This window comes from Oryctolagus cuniculus, chromosome 14 (assembly GCF_051225735.1).
Source record: "Oryctolagus cuniculus isolate XC-2025 breed Fujian yellow rabbit chromosome 14, ASM5122573v1, whole genome shotgun sequence".
Classification (NCBI taxonomy): Eukaryota; Metazoa; Chordata; class Mammalia; order Lagomorpha; family Leporidae; genus Oryctolagus; species Oryctolagus cuniculus.
In genome coordinates, this window is record NC_142880.1 from 13595959 (window position 1) to 13620091 (window position 24133).

General features: G+C 42.1%; 1 protein-coding gene across 2 annotated transcripts in view; it reads left to right on the top strand.

Annotated features, from left to right (window-relative positions):
• The window catches only part of ADGRV1 (adhesion G protein-coupled receptor V1), a 603645-nt gene that overhangs the window by 308940 nt on the left and 270572 nt on the right, over positions 1 to 24133 (top strand). The window lies entirely within an intron of this gene.

Consider the following 24133-nt stretch of genomic DNA (forward strand, 5'->3'; position numbering starts at 1 on the left):
GTCTCCCACATGGGTACAGAGGCCCAAGGACTTGGGCCATCCTCCACTGCTTTCCTAGGCCATAGCAGAGAGCTGGATTGGAAGTGGAGCAGCTGGGACTTGAATCAGTGCCCATAGAGGATGCCAGCTGGCACTGCAGGTGGAGGCTTTACCCACAATGCCACACCCCCATGTTCCTCTCCTTAAATCAAGAAAATGGGCACATTACAAGTTTTACTTAATAAATATTAACAAAATACTTTAAAGATGTCATAGGAGCTGGGGGTTATGAGGCAGGTGCTCATGTTGCTCCTGTTTTACACATGAGGAGATTGTGTGATGGGGTGGAGTTGCTTGCCCTGGGTCTTGTGGTGGTGAGTGACACAGCTGGTGTTTGAAGACAGCAGTAGACTTCTTAAACGCCAAGCTGTGCTGCCGCACAAATGAGGAATTAATGACATTTACTCTGTCTCCAAAGGAGGTAAAGACCTTTATGGTGACTTAAACTGGTGGTTCCATTTGAGTTAAATAGGAAAAGCTTAACAACAGGACAGAGATGGGGCATTGGATGTTTTAGAGTTTCCTTGGCACATCCAAGCTGCTGACTGGCACCTTTTCTACGTAAGTGCAGAAGTCCTGGCTCTCCCACACAGGGCTTGGGGAGAACTTGTGAATACAGAATGCACCTGGCCAATGTCGTCAAGGCTGCCTTTGTCTTTAAGGGATTGGACGTAGTAGCTTATAGGCTTTGCCTTATTGATTTCTTAAGCAAGAAGACAAGGTGGGTCCTGTTGTCACTGTTTTGAGAAATGGAGAAGATGATACTGAGGAGATTCAGTTACCTTCCTTGGTTCTCCAGCGTACATCCCAGAGGGAGGGATGATTCGTAGCCAAGTCTGTGGCTCCAAAGCCCATGTAGTGAAACACAGATACGTGGAATGAGAGGGATCTCTGGGAGAGAAATTAAAGCATAAAATTTTCTTTGAAGCCAAAGGAAGAAAAACAATTTCAAGTGGAAGGAGCAATCATCAGTGGAAGGTGAATCCTCAAATTGAGTGAGAGCTAGGGTCTCTGGTCCAGCTGTGAAAGGCAGTGGGGGGCCCAGGAAGAGGGACAAGTCTGGTGGCTCCGATCACAGAACCTGGCTCAGAGAAGGGTCTGCTTCCTTCTTAGTGTTTCTTATTTTGAGAACCTCCCATGGAAAGATAAAAGGAATTCGTAAATTTTTCTCTATTCCATGTTTATAGTTACACATCTTGATTGCTTTGACATATTATATATCTAAAGATATTGGTGCCTGCTAGTGTGTGTAACTGAATCATATTTTTTTCCCTAGGCAAAATTAAAGCTTGAGTTTGAAGTTCCCTCCCTTTCCCATTTCTGGAATCCCAATTTCTATGATGGCCTTGCATTGCTGTTGTCATTATTGAACTTCATGTGAACTTGCTGTGGATCATGAAGCAGATTAGTAACTTGTGGGTTAGCAAAATAGCTTATAGCTCCTTCTGCAACCCAAAATAGTAATACTGTGCTATTCACAAGTATGTGCTTTGGAAGAGGTAAGCTGGTTTTGATATTCAAAATGGAGCACAATTTGAATATTGATCAGTGTCCAATTCCAGGAAAAAAAGTGTGTTGTTTTTGCTTTCTTTTGCTTGAGTATAGATTTTGCTTTCTATATCAAGTGTGTCTTTCTTAAAGTCTTTTAATAATAAAATTCGTCTGATTTTCTCAGCAAACTTGGAAAATTTAGCTTAAATAAACTTCTCAGCAAACTGAAAGTTGGTGGACAATGAAGGTACAAGAATAGTATCATGGTCACATTACTGGGAAATTCAAACTTTCCCGAATGCTGAAATAGCAAAGCAACAGAAAGAGTGAGTAAGCCTCTGGATGGGGCTACAGTGACATTACCATGTTTGCAGCATGGCTTTTGTGCCTAGGAAAATTTATGAGGCAAATCCAGATTTCACCAGAAAATACCAGTTTGGAATCTTCTATTACAGCCTCTGAAACATACACTGTCCTTGGCTTTTAAAAGACTTCTTTTGATGTCTGTAACTAGGAGAAATTATCATAGGAGAATTGTTTGTATGAATATTTAATTATAGCTCTAAAGGACTTTAAGTAACAAATATGGAGGGGCGGGGGTGTCCTGGCGCTGGGATGAGAAGGACAAATAGGGTAACATCTCTGAGCTGCATTGGAAAAATAAAAGAATGCCTGCCTTGCAGAGTTGTGAAGACAAGAGAGTAGATCTTGTTTAGAAAGCATGACCACAAGGCCCCAGCGAGGGGGCTCAGGGCTGCGGGGAAAGGGCGTGACCACTGCCGCTGTCCACTGTGCAGAGGTCCTCTGGGTTCAGCTCTGAGTGGGACCCTCTCGATGCCCTCTGGAAAACCAACGCCTGCTTTTCTGTTCTTGAGGTTTTCTTAAACCAGTTCAAGGGTGTGGTGACTTTTAAGGGCCATCTTCTTTGCTTGGCTCCATCAAGCCCTTCCCTGGGCTCTCCCACTGAGGCACTCTGTTCTCCACAAGCTGTAGTAGACAGGATCAGGCATCTGCTTCGAGGTTTCCCTTTGTGAGAACTGAAGTGTCCTCATTGCTCGGGTTGAGTTGTGGGTGGTACAGACACCTTCTTTAAGAATCTATGCATCAGGCAGCATTGTGGCATATGGGGTTAAGCTGCCGCTTGTGATGCCCATACCAGTAGCAGTTCGCGTCCCAGCTGCTCCACTTCCTATCAGCTTCCTTGCTAATGTGCCCGGGAAAGATGGCAAAGTGCTTGGGCCTCCGCCTCCCAAGTGGGAGACCTGGATGGAGTTCTGGGCTTCTGGTTTTGGCCTGGGCCAGTCCTGGCTGTTGCAGCTGTTTAGGGAATGAACCAGTGGATAAAAGATCGACCTCTCCTCCTCTCCCTGTGCCTTTCATCATTGATTGATTGATTGATAGATAGGTACACGCATGTGTGGATTCTATCTATCTATTTGACATGTGAGATACAGATTTATTTTAAAAATAGAGACTTTTAACGTCTCAGCAATGAGCACTTGATTTGCATCACTGCACGTAATGTTTCCATCACTCTGTGAGGTAGTAGGTGGTGTTATTATTGCCTGTGCACTGCACATGAGAAACATCAGCCACTAAATGGTGCTGGAGCCTCACATCCCATGACAAGTGGCTGTGTCCCCTCCAAGGCCATGTCCACGGTTGCTCCTCAAGGAGATGCGAGAGCCCTCAAGGGTGCTTCTCATTTGTTCCCGTGGGGCTGTCCAGCCAGCTAGTTCTCCTTGCAGACAGATTTGACATTTACTCCCCTGATCACGCTGGTACCTTCTCATCAGTCTCATTTGCAACTCTCTGAAATATTGCTTCCTTTTATTTTTAAATTTCTTTTTATTGAGAGTTAGACACACAGAAAGACAAAGACAGAACTCCCATCCACTAGTTTACTCCCCAGATGTCTGCAATGGCTGAGGTTGAGCCAGGCTGAAGCTGGGAGCCGGAAATTCAATCCAGTTCTCCTATGTGCATGGCAGGTACCCAGACATCTGAACCATCACCATCATCCCCACTCAGGTCTTTGAGTGGGATGCTGGAGTCGGGAGCCCTGGTAGGAAACTGAACCCAAGCACTCTAAAGTGGGATGCGGTGTGTTAACCACTAGGCTGAATGTCTGCTTCGTAAAATCTTCATTTTGTGAAGCTTTTCAATAGGTAGCCCTTGCAAAATTGGTTTTTAGATTTCCAAGTGTAAAAGTCCCAGGAACTTCTGTCCCTGGGCTTGAGCTACTGGCTCCACCAAGATTGTCTTATATTTAGTGCTTATCAGCCTGGCTAAGCTTTTAGTCCCTGAGGGAAGAGACTGTTCTGTATTTCATATACCATGCCCAAAGGTAGACTAAAATATCAATGGTCATAAAAATGGAACAGGCTTTCTTAAATTCTATATCAGAGTGATTGGGCTTGAGTTAGATATTTGCTTTTTTAAAGATTGATTTATTAGAGATCTTCAGTTCATTATCCAATTGGCTGCAATTGCTTGGTGTAGACCAGGCTAAAGCCAGAAACTCTATCTGGGTTTCCTAGGTAGGTGTCAGGTGCCCAAGTGCTTAGGTCGACATCTTGTGCCTTCCCGGTCATATTAGTAGAGAACTAGATCGGAAGGAGAGCAGCTGGGCACTCCAACTGGCATTCCTATACAGGATGCCGGTATTTTGAGGACAGGCTTAAGCCCACTGCACCGTTTCTGACTCCAGCTTCTTGCTAAAGCACATCCTGGGAGGTAGCAGGTGATGGCTCATGTGCTTAGTTAGGTCCCTGTCTTCCTCATGGCAGACCTGGATTGAGTTTTGCCTACCACCTTTGGCCTGGCCCAGTCCTGGCTCTCCTGGGGAATGAACCAGTGGGGAAGATAGTCTTAGTGTCTGTCTGTTGTCTGTCTGTCTGTCTGTCTCTGCCTTTCAAATAAAAGGAAAAGCAGCAGCAAAATTAAAGAACAGAGAAGTGAGTATGTGGGAAGGTTTTCCTTAAGTATAAGACCTTCCTGTATTCTGTAGGAATGAAATTTTGTGTTGGGTGTAGATACTCACAATAGATAACAACTAACTGTAATACCTAACTCTAGTAACTATAAATGTCTATTGTTCCAGTGTAATTCATATGAGCCATTACAATAAGACTACAAGAAGCAAGGTTGTCATGTTGGCAGTATGTTGGAGTTGGGGCTGAGATGAAATACCCCAACCTGCTACACTATGTCTAGACATAATGAGCAATCTTGTCAGGTTTAGGTCCTGTTTGTATTTGTGATGAGTCCACTCTTGGTTTCTGAGTTGGTTGCATCTGATACCAGACTCCAGAAGTCCATGAGTAGCTGAAAGCATTCGTTACAGTGCCTGGAGTTTTGAAAACAAGTTGGTTAATAAGATCTAACAATCACAAATCTCCATTACCTTCCCAGAAATATTTTTAAATTAAAATATTTTGCAATTAGCATGATTTTGTACCTTGAAAATGTTTTTGAAAAATTTATTCAAGGTATACAAATATACATTTCAAATATACAGATTCAGGAGCATAGTGTTACTTGCTACCCTGCCCTCCCTCCTGCTCATGCTCCTACCCTTCCCTTCTTCCTCTCTAATTTCCCTCTCAATTTTTACAATGGTCTACTTTTAGTTTATATTCATAAGATTAACCCTACACTATGTAAAGAGTTCAACATATATTAAGGAAAAACCACTGTTTCTCAAGAGTCAAGAATAAGAGCTGTTAAACAGTCATTGAATCTCAAAAATGTCAGTTTCACTCCTGTATCTTGCCTTTCAGGTACTCTGTTAGTAATCTTTAGATGCAAAGTGAAAGCATTGTTTTTTGTTTTTTGTTTTTTTTTTTATCTTTCTGGTGCTTTGAGTCTGCCTAGAGAAGTACTCTATAAATATTTATTTTAGAAGGCCAATGCAAACATTTGCACGTATATACACATAGGTGTGTAGGCACTGCTAATACGGGTTCTTCTCTCCATATGGGTGCAAAGGCTGTGGAGTCTAAGGTAGAATGGCTAGATAGCCAGAGTTTTAGCTTTGCTTATGGTCATTCATTCCTGTTAACTCACTAGATACTCATGAGACCTCATTTGAAAACTGTGTCATACAAACACTCCACACTTGAGCAGTCTTCCACTCTAAGGATCAGGAGTTGCTCTTTGGACAACCTTTGTGAAGGTTAATTATCACGGACTCTTGTGTGGATACAACAAAGTCAGATGAGGGCAAGGAAGTCTGTCTCCCTCCTGAGTCTTAATCATGGCAGAAAACTGTTTATTCTGTGGGTTTAAAAAAAAAAAAAAAACCTCTTTTCTGATGTTTTTGTGCCTACACAATTTGTCTCAGTATTTAGCAGTCATTCCTTGTTCTCATTCTCCAGTTATTTAGAATCATAGATATCAGACTCTATGATAGGAACTGCAGGCATAAAGACCTAAGATACATTTTAGACCCTCAAGCAATTCATAGTCTATGAAGGAAGGTATTAACAGGAAAATAGATTAAAATAACAGTGATGTAAGCATATGATAGCAATTTGTACAGCATGCAGCAGGACCAGAAGAGAGACTTATTAGTTCAGGATGAAGGATAGGAACAGGGAAACCTCTGAAAAGATGAGAATGCTTAAGCTCTCTTGAAAGATGAGAAGCCTTTACCAAGTAAAATCTACATCTAATTAAAATACAGACATTAGTAAAGGCAGAGGAATGGGCTGTGTCTGGCGGGATTAGTGGTACAGGAAGGATTGTGTTCTCTGTGGTTTGCACGGCATCAGGGACGGTGCAGCTACCAAGGGTGGACCATGAGGCTGACCCAGGTTCCAGTGCATAGCGGGAAGAGAAGGAGCAACCCTGGAGTGCCAGAGCTGAGCAGAGCTGATCTGGGGAGAAGCAACAGGAAATGAGAATTTCTTGGAGGCTTTCCCAAGATGTAAATCAGGGCTCCGCAGGTACAGTGCTGTGTCCCTGAAGCGTTTTTCTTGGAAATGCAGTTACTGCTCAGATCTGGGAAGGCTGAAGTATCAGTTCTGTACTATTGCTTGTTCCGTAAGGAGTCAGTGGGGTTTCGGATTTTGGGGGGATTTTATTCTTGATCTTCTGTTGACACTAAAGTAATGCCTGCTGTCAACTGAACCATTTATTATACACTGAAGTTAAAAGCTATTCATATCTTAAAGACTAAACCTCTCACAACAGCCCCAGTGAGTCCTGTCATTGGTTCAAGTGAAGAAATCGGATATAAAGTGCATTTTTTTTAGTGTTGCTTCAAGCACAGTCCACTGTAGTTATATGCCAAAGACCTCACAAGGCCTAAGTCCATAAGTCAGTATAACTTTATCTGTTGCAGTATGTGCTTAAATTTGCATAAAAATATTAGTTCCATACAACTGTTTATGGGCCCTTTATATACACCTTAGGGGGAAAACCCAAAAAAAATACAATGAAATTGAAAATTCCAGCAGTATAACTGTAGGAAATATATCCTGTGTATATTTTCCATGTTATTACCCTAAGTGAATTTACTATCGAATTCATATTCTTAAAGACGGAACAAGACCATAGAAAAATACAGCGAAAATACCACAGGAAAATACTTGCCTTGTTGTTTTTTAAAATTCAGCGTGGGCTGCTCTTTTCTAAGTTATTAATAGGCCCAAGGAAAACAATATAAGCAATTGCACCTAAATAGAAGCCAGTCTGGGAGAACAGACTTCCGTCAGAATTGGCTGCTGGTAGGGTGAGGGGAGGCTCAGTTCCAGCCGTTTTGTGAGAAACTGGAAAAGAGGAAACAATTTGGCTTCACGTCGGTCGCTGAAGCTGGGTTTACTCTTTGGAGTTTACAAGTGGCTGCCAAGTGACGTGGAAGGCGCTCTGCCTAACCTTCGCAGGCCTCCCTCCCAGCTGACGTCTGCGTCAGCGGAGACCCTGGGAGAGGAAGCGGGCGGCGGAAAAGGTTGTTTACCTCCCAGTGTAACTGCTGTTAGAGGGCGAAAGAAGTGGTTTGGAAGAGCTTCGGGATGCTGTCTTCTGTGAATTCATGATTCCCGGCAGGTTACCGAGCCTCCAGTCCTACATGTTCATTAGGATCTGGTTCCAGCGCTGCCGCCTTAGCGCTTCTGTGGGGGCAGTTTCAAAAGGTCAAAAACTCCCTTACGTTCACAGGTGTTTATAGATTCCATGTAAGAGTAAATAAATAAATGACTAGCAAACCCCAATGTACCCATCACAGCATCTCCAAGAAGACTGCCATCTAAGAAGAGCTGCCAAAAATTCCTAGAAAATGGAATTAAAGATAGATTTGTTCTGGTGCCCAAAGTATTTGAAATCCATGTCTTGTTTTGTTTGTCCTCAAAACTCCTTTTTCATTAGCTTTTTAAGACTCCTCATATGCACTTCTTAAAATTGCACCAAAACTTCCTTTTAATTCCATTTTCCATGAACTTTTCTGAAGTGTTCTTGTACAGATAGGAAATTAGAGCAAGCGAGGGATTCGTGAACGTGGCCTGCACAGCATGGTGTGGTCGTCGTACGCTCTTTGTTGTCCTACGTTTACACTGTTCCCACTGGCAAATCAAAATTTACTGTGGGAAGAACTCTGACCATGTTTGTTAGTTAACCCCCTTTGCATGGAAAGACAAAATGAGAATAGTAATCCTTCCTCTAGGCTTTGCCCACTGCAGCTTTTAAGTGGAAGTTGCTTTTGGGGAAGGCGCTGTGGGATAAGGCGTCAGACTGACTTTCCTGAGACGAGGCTTTGATTCAGGTCTCTAGTCCGTATGCAGAGGGAAGGCAGGAGGGCATCCATTAGCACAAGCTGGGTGAGGACTTCAGCCGCACTGTGATGCTTATCCACGGAGGAACAGAGTCCCCGGCTCCCACCAGCACCATCGCTCTGAAAGGGGAAAGGGTCTTAAACTCGCAAGAATACTCACTGATGCACAGTTGAAAAGCAATCTGTGCCCATTCTGAAAACAAGAGAAGTGCATTGGTAAACAAGGTAAGACAAAGACTTAAAAGGAGATTTGAAAGGACAGGCAGTATTCATCCACAAAAACAGAGATGGTATGAGGTTATGGGACAGAACAGTTGAGATACTGTGTTTAGGTTTTAAACATTTTTTACTTTTTTTTTTTTTTTTTTTTTGAAAGGCAGAGACAGATCTTCTGCTAGGTCACTCCCCCCAAAACACTGTAACAGTAGGAGTTGGACCACACTGAAGCCAGGAGGCAGGACTTCAACCTAGTTCTCTCAGGTGGGTGGCAGGACCCTGAGTACTCGCGGCATCGCCTCCTGCCTCCCAGGGTACCCATCAACAGGAGGCTGGAATCCGAAGCAGAGGCAGGACTGTAACCCAAACGCTGTGTAATATGGGATGCAGGCATCCCAAGCAGTGTTCTAACTGCTGTCCCAAATGGCTGCCCTTGTTTTCTTTCAAAATATGTAATTTAAAGTCACTTTGATTACAGGAAGCACTGGTCATCCTCATCAAAGGAAGAATGACTTTCCTCTCATTTCTTTCTGAGTTTCCCAGAATTTCAATTTTCTTCTTAATTCTTTGAATTTATCCTTTGATTTTCTCAAATGGTGAAGTGGCATATACTGAAATTTTTGGTTGAATTAAATATTTTAGGAAGTTTTTTTTTTCCATTTCATTTATATAATTCTAGATGGGTAATGGTATTGCTGATATTTTTTTACTCCTGTTATATTCCAGAGACTTTAAGTGCCCTCCATCTTATTATTGTTTTAAAGATTGATTTTTTTATTTGAGAGGCAGAGGTTTTCCATCCCCTAGTTAACTCCCCAAATGGCCACAACAGCAGGAGCTGGACCGATCCAAAACCAGGAGCTTCTTCTGGTTCTCCTACATGGGTACAGGGGCCCAAGCACTTGGGCCATCTTTTGCCACTTTCCCAGGTCATTAGCAGAGAGCTGGATCAGAAGAGGAGCAGCTGGGACACGAACCAGTGCCCACATGGGATGCCAGTGCTGCAGGCGGAGGCTTAACCTATGCCACAGAGCCAGCCTCTCATTTTATTCTTGAAACACTGCTGTGTGCGTTATCTTCTTCATCTTATACATAACTCAGCTGAGTCTTGCAGAATACAATTCAATCTGCCCAAGATCCTCTAACTGTTGAAGCAGGACTAAGATGTAAGCCCATGTGGATCTGATTTTTCCTTTTTTAAAAAAAATATTTATTAATTTATTTGAAAGGTGGAGTTAGGCAGAAATAGAGAAAGTAAGATTTTCCATCTGCTGGTTCACTCCCTGAATGTCCACAATAGCCAGGGCTGGGCCAGGCCAAAGCCAGCACCAGGAACTTAATCCTGATTTCCCACTTGGGTGTGAGGGGCTCAAGTACTTGAGCCATCTTTTACTGCTTTCTCAAGAGCATTAGCAGGGAGGTGGATTGGAAGTGGAGCAGCCTGGACTTGAACCAGCACTTGTATGAGATTATGGCTTTGTAGAGAGTAGCTTAACCCACAGCAACTCATTGTGGCCCCATTTCTTTCAACCATGATCATACATGTGTATGGAGGTATGTATGCATACATGCCTCCTGTGTACATGAATGTGTGTCATATGAAGTACCTATTTGTTTTTTCTGGAGCTACAGAAGGCAATGGTCAGATAGCATGTCAGTGGTCGGAGGTGGAGGGGAGGTTGTCACAGCCAGGGAAACCATGCTGAGCAAAGGAAGCATCATCAGTGATAGGCCTTAAGTGTTGGAGAGTACAGGACATCTCTCAGAATACCCAGAGTAGGGGGCTCTATCTTGATGTGCATCGTATTTGAACGTGTGTTGGAGGGAAAGATTGGGAAGACAGACCCTGATCAGGTAACAGGAGATCATGAGAGCTTAGTGTAGAACTTGGGGTTTTAATTTCTAGATTTATAAGGTTTCTATCTGAAGAGTAGCATACAAGGGTTCGTCTTGGACCGCCTCTCAGGCTCAGCCTCACTGAGCAGTATGGGATTCCTAACTTCCCAGAGAGTTTGTCCACTCATGACAGCCGCAGCCACCATCCCAGTATGTCAGTTTTCTGGAGCATATTTTTAGTATGTCTAGATACATTGGTAATCTTAAAACTCTCATGTCTTGGCAATCCCTTGTCCTTGTAAGTAAGCTGTCTCTGAACACGGGGAGATTTTAACAAAGGCCTTTCCTGTTCAGCCCATCTGTGATCAATGCCTGCCCCACGGGCTCGACACTCTTTCTGGCAGGTATGATTCATATTGCGATGTCCTCGCTTTCACTCTGTTAGGAAAGTTCCTTTCTGCTCACTGATGCATCATTTTCTTCCTAACTGCATAACACTCCGGGCTGCTGTTTAACAAAACCAGACCGCGAGGGTAAACACTGAAGTGAAGAGCTTCATTGCGCATCTCATCCTTAGTTGATAATTGATGGAATATTTTGTGTTTCTTAGATCCTGCCCCAGTGCATTGCCAAGAACCTGCTGGATTGCACCTGTGCCATTTTTGAAAAGAAATTAACTGATGCGTTCCAGGAAGGGTTCACATTGGCTCATTATTTCTGGCTTAATCAAGTTAAGGGGGAAGAAAGAAAAATAGCTAACGGCAGAGCACCTGTGTCCACTGTTGCCGGAAATTATGACCCTGTTAGTATGACATTTTTTGTGTGTGATAAAGGGGTCTAATTAGTGGGCTGTTAATGTCATTTAAGTACTCATTAAATGTGCTACCATTTAATAAGCTTGTCTGATCGCAGACCTTCATTAAAAGTCCTGGAAAGCTAGTTGTTGTTGGGTTCTTGAAATCTTGTAATTTTCCATAAAACCTACTCTATGGAAAGCCCCAAGAGAGGTGAATTTGGGCCAGCAAAGCACGAAGATTGGTGCTGTGTGCGGAGAACATTCAGAGTTTACAACAGCCTGCAGTAGGCATGTAAATTTTGGAAAATAAATACGGGAACGTGATTAGAAATTGGAAAAGAAGGATCAAGTATAACGGGGCAGGGGGTGTTGTCTTTAACTTTTAAAAATAAACCAACATTTATGCTAAGGACTATGCCAGTGGAAAAACCTATACATTTCATAATTGATAGGAAATTGCAGATTTCCTAACAGGTCTAAAGAGATTACCGTTACATTAATGTCCTCACCTTCAAGCGGGAAGTTATTTGTAGATTTTTACTGATAATTCCTTACAAGTTTTCTGATTTCTGAAATTAGTTTCACAAAACTTTTCAGTACTTTGTGTATCTTTCTCCTTTACCTTGGAGAGGACGAAAGGAACTCTTACTGCATAGTCTACTGAGTACATGTATTTTATCTTTTGAGTCTTCACTGTACAGATGTGGAGACAAATTTGCTCTGTGTCTTGCCTAGTAACATATGGAGTTGTAAATGTAGCCTAGACCCAGGTCAGGTCAAAGCCTGTTTTTTCTGTGACATATGCATCTACATGCTTTTTCATTATTGACTTTTAAATAATGTTCGCAGAGAAAGTTCCTGCTTACAAATCCGAACAAAGCAACCACTCTGGTTGGGGAAATTGCACCCGTGCCCTTTGAGTGAGTACAAGCCTTTGAGTGTGCTCACTACTTACCTGCTTAAACATGGTAATGCGTCCACTGTGCTTGCATTGCATATCTAGAAAATCAGTGCCTTTAGTTTTTCTAAAAGGACTGGGATATGTGAATTAAGGTCATAAAGATGAGAGACAACACCCCAAAATAAATATTACATGACAACTAAATGATCTGAATACATTTTGTTGTGATTTCAAAATTTCAAAAGTTACATCAGTGTCTGAAAAATATGCTGAATTAGAAACCCATTCTTACAAAAATGTCCATGGCCATGTTGTCTATTCTGTTAATCACTAAAGATCTTAAAATTTAAGAATTTTTTTTGGTAGCAATACTTCATTCAAATGACTGTGCAGTAAGAAAAAAATTGAATCTCCTAAAAATTTAAGTTTTGAATGTAATTGAGTGAGTATATTTGTAAACTCATCAGCCACAATTATCTCCAGTTAGTGTTTCTAAAGATTGATTTATGTTAATTAAATGTAGAGTTGATGGAGAGGGAGAAGGACATGTGAGAGGCAGCGACTGGTTCCCACCCCTGTATGGTTCCAGTCCAGGCTGATACCAGGAGCCAGAAACTCCATCCTGGACTCCCCAAGAGCAGCAGGTGCCCGTATGCGTGGGCCACTGTAGGCTGCTGCTTAGGTGCAGTGACAGAAAGCTTGATCCAAAGCACAGTGGCCTGGACTGAAACCAGCGCTGTGATATGGGATCCAGGTGTCCCAGGTGTCAGCCCAACCCACAGTGCCACAACACCCACCCCTGCTGCTCTTTTTTTCCCTCTTCCTTCAGCATTTCACCTTCTCGCACCCCATTTCCTAGCTCCCCACCGAAGGCCATCGCCTTACCCCACATTTGGTGTCTGTAGGTTTGGGTATGCTTCCTTCCTCCTTTCCCTCACTGTGGCACTGGGAGGTGAGCCCTGGAGCTGAACCCCACATTCCTGAGTGAAGCAGGCACAGCTTGTGCAGGTGTTGATGCAGGATGGGTTGTAATGAGCTGAGAGTGTGGTAGGGAAGAGAAGGGGACTTCGTTATCTATTGCCCTTGTGGGTCGTCTTTAGCATCCTGCTCCAATTATCCCCCTTTTCCTTTTTTTTTTCCATGTCAACATGGAACTAAATTGCTGTCATATACCTTAAACTCTCTGGCATTAGCCCAATACTTTTTGTAAAGGTTTTACAGACCTAGTCCTAGGTTTCTTAGTCCGAGTGCAATGGGAATTTTTGGCCAGATAATTTGTTGTGGGACAGCTGTCCTGCACATTGAAGGGTGTTTAGCAGTATGCTGTGCCTCTGCCCTTAAATGCTGGTTGCATACTTTCTCCTAGTTGTGAAAACTAAAAACGTTGGGGCCAGCTATGTGGCGTGGAAGGTTAAGCCTACATCTGCAGTGCTGGCATCCCATGTGGGCACTGGTTCAAGTCCCGGCTGCTCCTCTTCTGATCCAACTCTCTGCTAATGTGCCTGGAAAGCAGCAGAAGATGGTCCAAGTCTTTCAGCCCCTGCACCCACATGGGAGACCCAGAAGAAGCTCCTGGTTTTGGCCAGACCCAGCTCTGGCTATTGCAGGAGTGAACCACCAGATGGAAGGAATTTATTGTAAGGCAGAGAGATCCTGTGGGTAAAGTTTGGCCCACAGTTGTGGTCTGTATGGTCTCCTGCAATTTCCCCAAATTTGAATTTGGATGTTTGCTGAAGACCTCCTAATCCTGTGGTGTACTCTTATGTGTGCTCTTATGTGTTCTTTACGTGTGCTCTCTCACACATTCATGTTAATGACCTGATGGTCTTTGCTTTGCAACCCTTCATTTGAGAACTGGCTGCAGCTTTGCTCACTAGGGATTATCTCGGGTTCCATGTAGACGTCCTTAGTGTTCAGGATTTCTTTGAACTATCATGTTATGCAAAATGAGGTCCATGAAGCAGCTTATTATCTCGTGGCCTTTTTTTAAAAGGCTGACTTGCTCACAGGTGATTAACTGAAAGACTTCTTACATAGTCCACCTGTACTGTGCACGTAAGATAGCAACCTGTGGGGTATGGAAATTATCTTAACCATCATCAAAATTACTTTGTCCATGCTTAGTGTGTCTTCTCCAAGGTGATCTGGGAATGCTCCAAGTTGGCTTACCTTCTTCACACCAACATTTCTCTCTACAGAAGCTGTCGTTAAAATGCAAATCTGTAAGAGATACTAAACCATTCAGCACATAATTTTGTGGGTCAGAGGGTTACAAAAGCCTAGGTGCATTGTGACAAGGTTTGAGAGAAGGCAGAGTTCTGAAGCTTGATTTGTCCAACACAAGGGGAGGACTGCAGTGACAGTTCTAAACAGTTTATAACAGTGTGGAGCTAGAGAACGCTGGGGAAGGGGTCAGTGACAGGGCACAAGCTTGGAGAAAGATAGAGCTGCTCTGCCCCATGATCTCATTTTCTAGCCTATTATTCTAAGGAGTTTCTATACACCAAGATCCTGAGGCTAGCTGTGTACTATAATAGGGGGAGGAGAAAAGGTGATGGTGTTGCTTATTCCCACCCTCACTGATGTTGAAATGTGTTGGTCGAGATCACTCTACATGTAGCCAGAGCTAATCATGTTACACTGTAGTTGTATGTAGAAGGCAGTAATAATCCTATTGCTGATATCCATATTTTTAGATCAAAGTGTATTCAACTTCTTAAATATTATCCATAATTTTGCTTGTTGTCTCAGCACACATTTGCTGAAAAGCATGGGCCACTTGCACTAATCTATTGTTCTGGAGTCGTCCTCATGATGCTGTTACCTGGAAGCTTGCTCAATAAAACTCTGATCAGATTCTTACTCATTTCTGGTTGGTTTCTGGCTTCCATTTCCCAAAGTTCTCTTAATCTGGCCAGTTATCTTCTAAAATTTCTCAGCTCATTAATGGGATCACTTAATTTCCATCTCTGCAGCTGTGTTTAATGATATGGTAATGGGATGAGACCTACCTGGAGAGTTTAATAGAAATGCAGAGTCAGAGTCTCCACCCCAAACTCACTGAAGCAAAATCTCCCTAGTAAATATTTCTGCAACCTGAGACTGTGGAAATGTTAGTCTTCAGTCTCTCCTTAAGTGATATCCTCATTAGCCATAGCATTGAGCTTTAATTGTTTCATGAGTCACAAACTTATATCTTGACTGCACACCACTGTTTAAAGCTCTGGTCTTATGTTTTCTGGCCACTTGATCTTTGTCCTTGGAGGTCTCACAAGTATCTCAAACTTAGCTTTTCCAGGCAGAAATATTTAATATCTCCTGGAAACCCATTCTATTCTCAATCTTCCATATTTCCATAATGAGGGTCATCATTCACAGGGTTCTCCAAGTATTATTTGCTTCTTCCTCTGGGTATACCCAGTCTACTAAGAACCTGATCTAATGTACTAGTAAGTTCTGTTGACTCCAAACACTCTTGGAAAAATGCAACTAAAATGTAAGTGCATTTTTTAAAGGTTTTATTTATTTGAAAGGCAGAGTTACAGAGAGAGACAGAAGTCTGCTATCTATTGGTGCACTCCCCAAATGGCTGCGGTAGCCAAAGTTGAGACAGGATGAAGCTAGGAGCTTCTTCCAGGTTTCCCACGTGAGTGCAGGGGCCCAGGCACTGGGCCATCTTCCACCGCTTTCCCAGTCCATTAGCAGGGAATGGGATTGGAAGTGGAGCAGCTGAGACTCAAACTGGTTCCCATGTGAGATGCTGGCTTAACATACTATGTCACTGCACCAGCCTCTCATTATGTTATTAAAATTTTTTTGCCTATTTTTCATTTTATTTGAAATGCAGAGAGAGAGAGATCTTCCATCTATTGGTTCGTTCTCCAAATTCCTGCAGTAGCTAGGGCTTGGCCAGGCCAAAGCCAGGAACCTGGAAATAATCTGGTTCTCTCTCAAGGATGGCTGGTACCCAAGTACTTGGGCTATCCCCTGGCACTTTCCAGGGATGCATGAGCAGGAAGCTGAATCATAACCAGATGAGCAGGAGCCCGAACCCAGGTGCCCTGAGAGGGGATGCAGAAGTCTCATGTGGGGACCTAACTACTCCTCCAAGTTCTGTGCTTTAGGAATATATTCTTGTTTCTTTTGGTCTTGATGCATCAGTCTAGATTGCCTAAATTAAGGGGTCTTACGTGAAGTGCATACTGGTTAAGTAGTTGAACTTTTTAAAATTAGGGGTGTAGTTTTCATAAAGTATTAAAGCATTTATTTAACTGCAGAGATTACAGCTCACTTCTCCTAATGTGTAAGATTCTTAGAAGTGGTTAAGAGTGTTACAGGTTTTTATATTCTGTTCTTACCACGTCTGTCTTAGCATCTTTTAGATATTTGATACTGAATGCATGAATTTATGGTCCTCAGTTTCTGGACAGCTCATTTTTCTTAAATCTCATTTTTAAAAAAGATTTATTTAGTTGAAAAGCAGAGTTAGAGGGAGGAAGAGAGAGCACCCTTTGATCCGCTGGTTCACGCCCTGAATGGCCACAACTGCCAGGGTTGGAGCCAGACCGAAGCCAGGAGCTTCTTCCAAGTCTCCCACATGGTACAGGGGCCCAAGCACTTGGGCCATTCTCCACTGCTTTCCCAGGCCACAAGCAGAGAGCTGGATTACAAGAGGAGCAGCTGGAACACTAATAGGCGCCCTTGTGGGATATTGGTGGAGGCTTAGCCTATAACACCACAGTGCTGGCCCCAGATAAATATTTCAATGCAAAAAAAAAAAAAAATTGAAACCCATGCATAAATTTTTTTTCATAATACACTTTCCATGAACTTCCTGAGACCTCTCATACCTCTAAATTATGATGTGACCGCACTTGCCGTTTTTCCAAATCCACTTCCTATCGTTTGACCTACATCGTGTCTTATGTGACTGCTGAGCAAGGCTTCTAATTGGTCTGCCCCCCTCATCTCGTCTGCTGATTTGTTCTCTGGGTATGAGCCATTGTCATCTTTTAAAAATGCCATGTGCATCCTCTGTTGAGCCCTTTCATATCTTCCCACAATTCTTCAGTTCATCTAAGTGTGGTCGTTACGATTGTGCCAGCTCTACTTGGTGTCTGCAACCTACGTCTGCTCTCGCCCACTCTGCCCCATTGATCAGCCACACTGGCCTCTCCCTGGCTCCCAAAAAGTCTCCTGCCTGGGAACCCTTGTGAATACTATGGCCTCTCCATGCCTTGCTCTTCTCACTGATGCGTGGCTTTTCAGGTTACAGCTTCCTTAGTCTCGCTGCAAGAGCCAGGTCAAATGTGACAATCCAGGGAGGCCTGCCTCAGCACTCCATCTCCTGCCTCTCCAGCATACAGTAGTCTCTGAGCCCTGTCCTCCATAGACCCAGCGTGTTATTCATTCATTTCCATTCCCTGTGTGAAGTTGTGTAGCCCATGAGGGCGGGAACCAGGCTGTGCACTCATTACTGCCACAGTGCCTGACTGTTGGTAACCGCTGAATGCAGATTTAATAAAGGAATTAAGGTTAAGTTTTCACTTTTTTGTCTCTTTTTAAAAATTTATTTATTTGAAAGGCAGAGTGAGCTTCTATCCACTGTTCACTCCCCAAATGGCCACAGCGTTTGAGCTGATCTGAAGCCAGGAGCTTCTTCTGGGTCTCCCATGTGGGTTCAGGGGCCCCAGCACTTGGGCCATCTTCCACTGCTCTCCCAGGCACATTAACATGGACCAGGATCAGAGGAGGTGCAGTGAGGACTCAATCCAGGGCCCATAAGGGATGCTGGCACTGCAGGTGGCAGTTTTACCCCCTAACCACTGTGCTGGCCCCTACTTGTTTGTGTTTAAAGAGGAGTCAAGGAGTGTTGTATGGGGGATATAACTGGGATGAGATTTTTAAAAATAATTTGATATAGAAATTATAATCCTAACACTTTAGTATCCTTCAATCACCCTTTTTACATAGAATATGTGTAAATCTTTAATATTAGCTTGCCAATGCTTTAGTCATAGAATTGTTATATAATTCACAGTAGGAATTTTGTACCACAAATTAAAAGCAAAATCGGCATTCCAGACATAGCAACTAGATAATTTTTTTTTAAATGTGGAAACAGAGCAAGTTAGAGTTGGTCTTAGATGTGGAGATACAATAGGCATTTCCCTACATACTCCTATTCGGGGGAGGTTATAAAAGCAAATAAAACCAAAAAAAGTATTCTTTAACCCTTGATGTGTGTGCCCAAGGTTCACTGCTTCCTGAGGTTGTGTTATCTGTGCATCAAGGTGCCATTATGTGGTCAAATTCTCCTGTGCCAAACTACTGTGTTGACTAGTGAGACTACGTAGCACTAAATCATTTTCCACCCTAGAAGGAAGAGTGAACTTCCAATGAAAACTGACCCCCAAACAATTATGATAACACAATTCCATTGTTCAAGAGAAATATTTGTGTAGATGGCTGCCTCTTAACACTTGTATCGTTAGGACTTAAAAGCAGATATTCATAGAATTTTAATAAAATGAGTAAACTTATGAAATAGCAATCTTACAGATGGTAAAAGAGTTTTAAAAATACTATTTTTCTTGGCAGAAATCAGGACAATACATTAAACCACATTCATGTGCTTATGGACTTGGGAGAAAGAATTGACTCTAACTGGCCTTTGCTCATTGCACATGAGAAAGGTATTTGATGTTGGCGCTCATGTATCACTTGGTGTTTTTATCATTGTTCTGCAGCTTGGCAGAACACGAGTTGCCTTCGTTTCCTTCTTTCTTATCTAGCCATTTTCACCACCTACGCTTGGCTCACTTTGGTTGAGTGGTACAAATATTGAGCAACATGTATTGATGTTGGCACCTTGTTCACAACCCCCCGTGACCTTTCTGCTCATTGCCTTTTCTGATAGTCCTTTCACTGTATTTTTACTGTTCTTATAAAACCGATTTTGGTGAAATATAGAAGCCATGATGTTTGATCCTCTGTCTACTGTTTTTCTCATAGTGGAAGCTGTGGCCACATCTGTGATACCATTAGCAAGTTAAAAGCTGGGTTATTGCATATTGGGCTGTGGCCTTTTCTGAATCATTTCTCTTTGAACAAGGTGTGTCTGGTGTTGGAAGGAAATCCTAGCAAGGTCTCCACTGGAATGCCAATAGGATAGTCAGAGGCCTTGCCATACCCAAACCTAAAGCATTTTTTTCAGCAACTTAGATTAAGAGTAATTAACATTTAATATACTCTATTTATTCATTAAGTTTCCATAAAAACATTTTAGCCATGTATGTCAATGTTCAGATAAACCTCTTGGTCTTTCAAAGATCTGTCTCTATTAGACTTGGCTGTTCTCACCAGAAATCTCTCTTTAATGTTAACCACTTCTCAGTAGAGTAATCCTGTTCTGGTGGCTGATTCTAGATGAATGACGTCAGCGCCATGGTCCTGGACAGGCCTCCCCATTCATTCCCCAGAGAACGCTCATTTGGGGAGTCAGGAGGAGCTCAGTGCCATTGCTTTGTGCAGACCACTGTTTGGGGGAATTAAGGTGTCCCCATTCAATATGTATCCTTAAAGTCCTTTTTTGCTGATGGTCTACTTCAGTAGCAGGGAAATTGCTTGGCATATCATCGAAGACAATATGACATAAAAACTATTCACTGAGGCTTTTTTTCCCATTTTTTTCACATTTTTGGAGATAAAAAATAGCTTTCCAAGGTATTACTTTTATGTGAACATTTTTGGTGCAGAATTTTGAATACCCTTCTGTGTACTTGGGAAAACCATGTAAGTATCTAGTGAATATAAAGCTGAGTTAGTTGTAATACTCCTTATTAATGTTGTGTTTGAGAAAAATTGTCAGAAGTCAAAAAGGTAAGCTCCACTGTGTGTGCCAACACATTTGGTGGAGCCTATGGAGAACATGACGATGGGGAGACCATTTTCCCTTTTTTGCACACATATTCATACAAGTACAAAACCCTTTGCCATTCAGCTGCTCACTCCTTAGAACAGTGTGCTTGATCAGTCTTGTAGTTTACAAGTGTTGGCATGCTATTTTTAGGTGCTATTGATCCTTCAGGGGAAAATATAGTTATATATTTAAAGATTTATTTGTTTATTTGAAAGAGAGAGGTCTTCCATCCTATGGTTCACTCCCCAATTGGCTGCAATGGCCAAAGCTGTGCCAATCCAGAGCCAGGAGCTTCATCCAGGTCACCCACATGGGTGCAGGGACCCAAGGACTTGGGCCATCTTCTGCTTTCCCAGGCCATAGTGGAGAGCTGGATCAGAAGTGGAGCAGCCAGGACTTGAACCGGCACCCATATGGGATGCTGGCACTTCAGGCCAGGGCCTTAACTCACTGCGCCACAGCGCTGGCCCCCAATTCTATATTTTTTATTCATGTACTCTAAGATCACATTAGCTTTTTTCAGTGTAGAAGCACATCAGAAAGTTAAGTTTAGCGATCATGCAGTACAAAAGATTTGTACCTGGCCTTCTCCCTCTGTGTGATGTTGCTGAAATGTGTATAAGCTGCTGTGTGCAGGTCTGTTTTATGCATTTGCAAGACTGCTGTCCTGTCCTGGGTGAACCATGTGCTGTGCGTTGGTTCCTGTCTCTGTTCATAGACCCGTGGATGGCCTTGACCAGTTTGCTCTTGCATGCAATGCTATGGTGAAACCGTGCAGCCTAGTGGTTCACAGCACAGACTCCAGAGCAGGATTGCTTGGGTTTGTGCATCCACAACTACCAGTCCTGTGGCTTTTGCAGAGCTTAAACCCCCTGCCTCAATTTAGCAGCTTGTAAAAGGAGGGATGTTTCTTAGGATGCAGGCATGTTCTGAGGAGGACTAAAACTTGTGAAGGTCTTAGGACAGTATGTGTTGCATGAGAGGCACTATTCTTAATCAGTTTAGTAGCATGGCCCTCTTAAATTCCTCCTCCCGTATAAACGTGACAGCTTTTTCATAGGTAAATATCTAGAAGGGTAATTTGTAGGATATGGCATAGATCTTCAGTTTTATTAAGAAATTATTGTTCATTAAAGATATTATACTCTCCTACCAGCAATACATAAATTTGTTTTTCCTCATTTTCATCAATACTTTCTGTTATCAGACTTTTCCTTTCATTTGTTTGATGAGTAATAGAGTATCTCCGTTATTTTAAGTTAAAATCCCTGATAAACAGTGAAATTTAAGTTGTTTGCTTGTTTTAGATTTGAGAGCTATAGTTATAGAAAGGGAAAGATCTTCCATCCACTGGTTCACCTCCTAAATGGCTGCAATGGCTGGAGCTGAGCCAATCTGAAGCCAGGAGCTTCTTTTGGGTCTCCCATCCGAGTGCAGGAACCCAAGCGTGTGGGCCATCTTGTACTGTTTGCCCAGGCCATAGCAGAGAGCTGGATTGGAAGAGGAATAGGTGGGACTCAAACCAGTGCCCATATGGGATGCTGGCAGCACAGGCGGTGATTCTATCCGCTGTGCCATAGTGCCAGCCTCAAAGCATATTTTTAACTGGAATTGCCAATTAATGTACTTTGTTCAAAACAGAATGGATAATGCTGGGGAAAAGACATGAAATTAAGATTTGAAAGGCAAAAAAACAAAAAGTAATTAAGATTTGAGTAAACATTTATTTCTGGGAGGAAGAGGCAGGCCTGAATAGAAGTATAGGGCTTAGCTGTATATGGAAGATTTTATTTCTTTCGATCACAAAAACTTGAAGAAAATATGGGAATTTTTCATTGGATAAAGTTATATTCTTTTTCATAGGTTGTTCACTATTTCATAGTTTTTAAAAGAAATTTGTTTTGTTTTCAAGCCAGAATTCACACTTCATTTTGATTAGGCATATTTTTATTTTTCTCTGAAAAATTTTTTTTTTTTTGCATTAGTCTTCTTAGCATCTCAAGAATAGTTAGCAATAGGCACATATGTGGGGGTAGTCATATTCTGTCATGTAACACAAAGTGAAATATAAGATCCCAAGATAGCCTTTTTAAAAAATTTATTTATTTGAAAGGCATAGTTTCAGAGAGAGGTAGAGCTAAACAGAGAGGTCTCCCATCTGCTGGTTCACCCCCTAAATTACTGCAACGGCCAGAGCTGAGTTGATCTGAGGGCAGGAGCCAGGAGCTTCTTTGGGGTCTCCCACGTGGGTGCAGGGGCCCATAGACTTGGGCCACCTTTCCCTGCTTTTCCAGGCCATAGCAGAGAGCTGGATCAGAAGTGTGGCAGGCAGGTTGTGAACCAGCACCCATATGGGATGCCGGCACTGCAAGCCAAGGCTTTAACCCACTGCGCCACAGTGCTGGCCCCAAGTTAGCCTTTTATATCAAATTATCATCCTGTAGATAAGTGACAAGTGATAGCAATATTTTAAATACTAAGAAATTCAGTATATGTGTGTTACTATAACGCAACAAATCAGTTATAGTAAGACTTTAATTATAAAAGTATAAATAGTAAGATTAAAATAATCCAATTTATATGAATAAAACGCATTTAGAGAGTTTCCTAAAAATAAAGGATGGTATGGTGTGATAATAAAACAATAAAATATCCTATGGAATATTGAACTTTAATGTTTTAAACCTGATTTATGGTGGTTTGTTTGGCTTACTTTTTTTTTTTTTTTTTTACTAGGCTGCAGAAGACATACCCATTTAGTGGAAACCATACCTTAAATTTTGATCTTTTTCTGGGCTAGTGATGTGTTAAGTATGATAGTACTTCAAAATGTTCATGGAAAAGTGAAATTAAAAAATAATGTAACTGGTACAAAATTTTGAAACCCATACATATGAGGGTTCATGGTAATGCATAGTATGAAACAAATTTTTTGCACCTAATCTTTTAATTCCTTTTTTTTTTTTTAAACTTTATTTATTTGAGAGTCAGGGTTAGAAGGAGAGAGAGAGATCTTCCATCTGCTGGTTCACTCCCTAGATGGCAGCAGTGACTGGGGCTGGGTCAGGCTGAAGCCAGGAGCTTCTTCGAGGTCTCCCACATGAGTAGCAGGGGCCCAAGAAGTTGGGCCATCTTCTGCTGATTTTCCCATGCCATTAGCAAGCAGGGAGCTGCATTGGAAGTGGAGCAGCCGGGACAAGAACCGGCACTCACATGGGACACTGGTGTCGCAGTCGGTGACTTTACCTGCTACCCTCCAATGCTGGCCCCTGTAATTCCATTTTCTACATCTTTTTGAAGTACCCTTGTGTTCTCCTGTAATGCTGGGCAGCAGCGGTGACCCCTACAGCTGCCAGTCAGCTGTGTAATCACAAGGTAAACAACTGCTACTCTGTATGTACTGTATTCAGTAAGTCACAGGAGATATTCATTTCCTTATAAAATAGGCTTTGCGTAAGATTATTTTACCCGACTGTAGGCTAACGTAACTGTTCTAAGCATATTTGAGGTAGGTGTGCTATGTTGTCTGGCAAGTTATGTGTATTGAATGTATTTTTGATTTATGATATTTTTGACTAATGATGGATTTATTGGAATGTAACCCCAGCTAAGTTGAGCATCTGTATCTCAATGAAATGTTACCTAGATATTGTATGAAAGTACTTTGCCTCTCATTTTTGCCTCTAAATTGATGTTTAGATAATGCCAATAAAATAGATTAACTTTATTGGCAAGGTAGAGAAGCAAATATCATAAATTTACCTGCTATTATTTCTTAACTATGCAATGTTTAATTTGTGCAATCACTAATATATTTGTGGTAATTAATATAGAAACCTAGATCCTGGCATGGACAAATTTTATATGTCATAGGCATATAGGTCATTTTTCTTCAGTCTGTACTGAAGTTATACATTTAGAGTAGAAATTACTGCTAACATTTATCCATTAGCATTTAAAGGCTAATGGATGCATTTTTCTGAGAAGGTTGACTGTACTTTCTAGCGTTGAGTAAGAGTGTCCTAGGATCTTTCATGAACTTTAGAACTCCTTAGTCTTAGATTTGTCCCACTTCTTTTGTTTTAACTATGCATTTCTCTCACTATAACAAGATTCCATGTGAATGTAAAATAACCTTTTCTGCATATTTTAATGTAACAT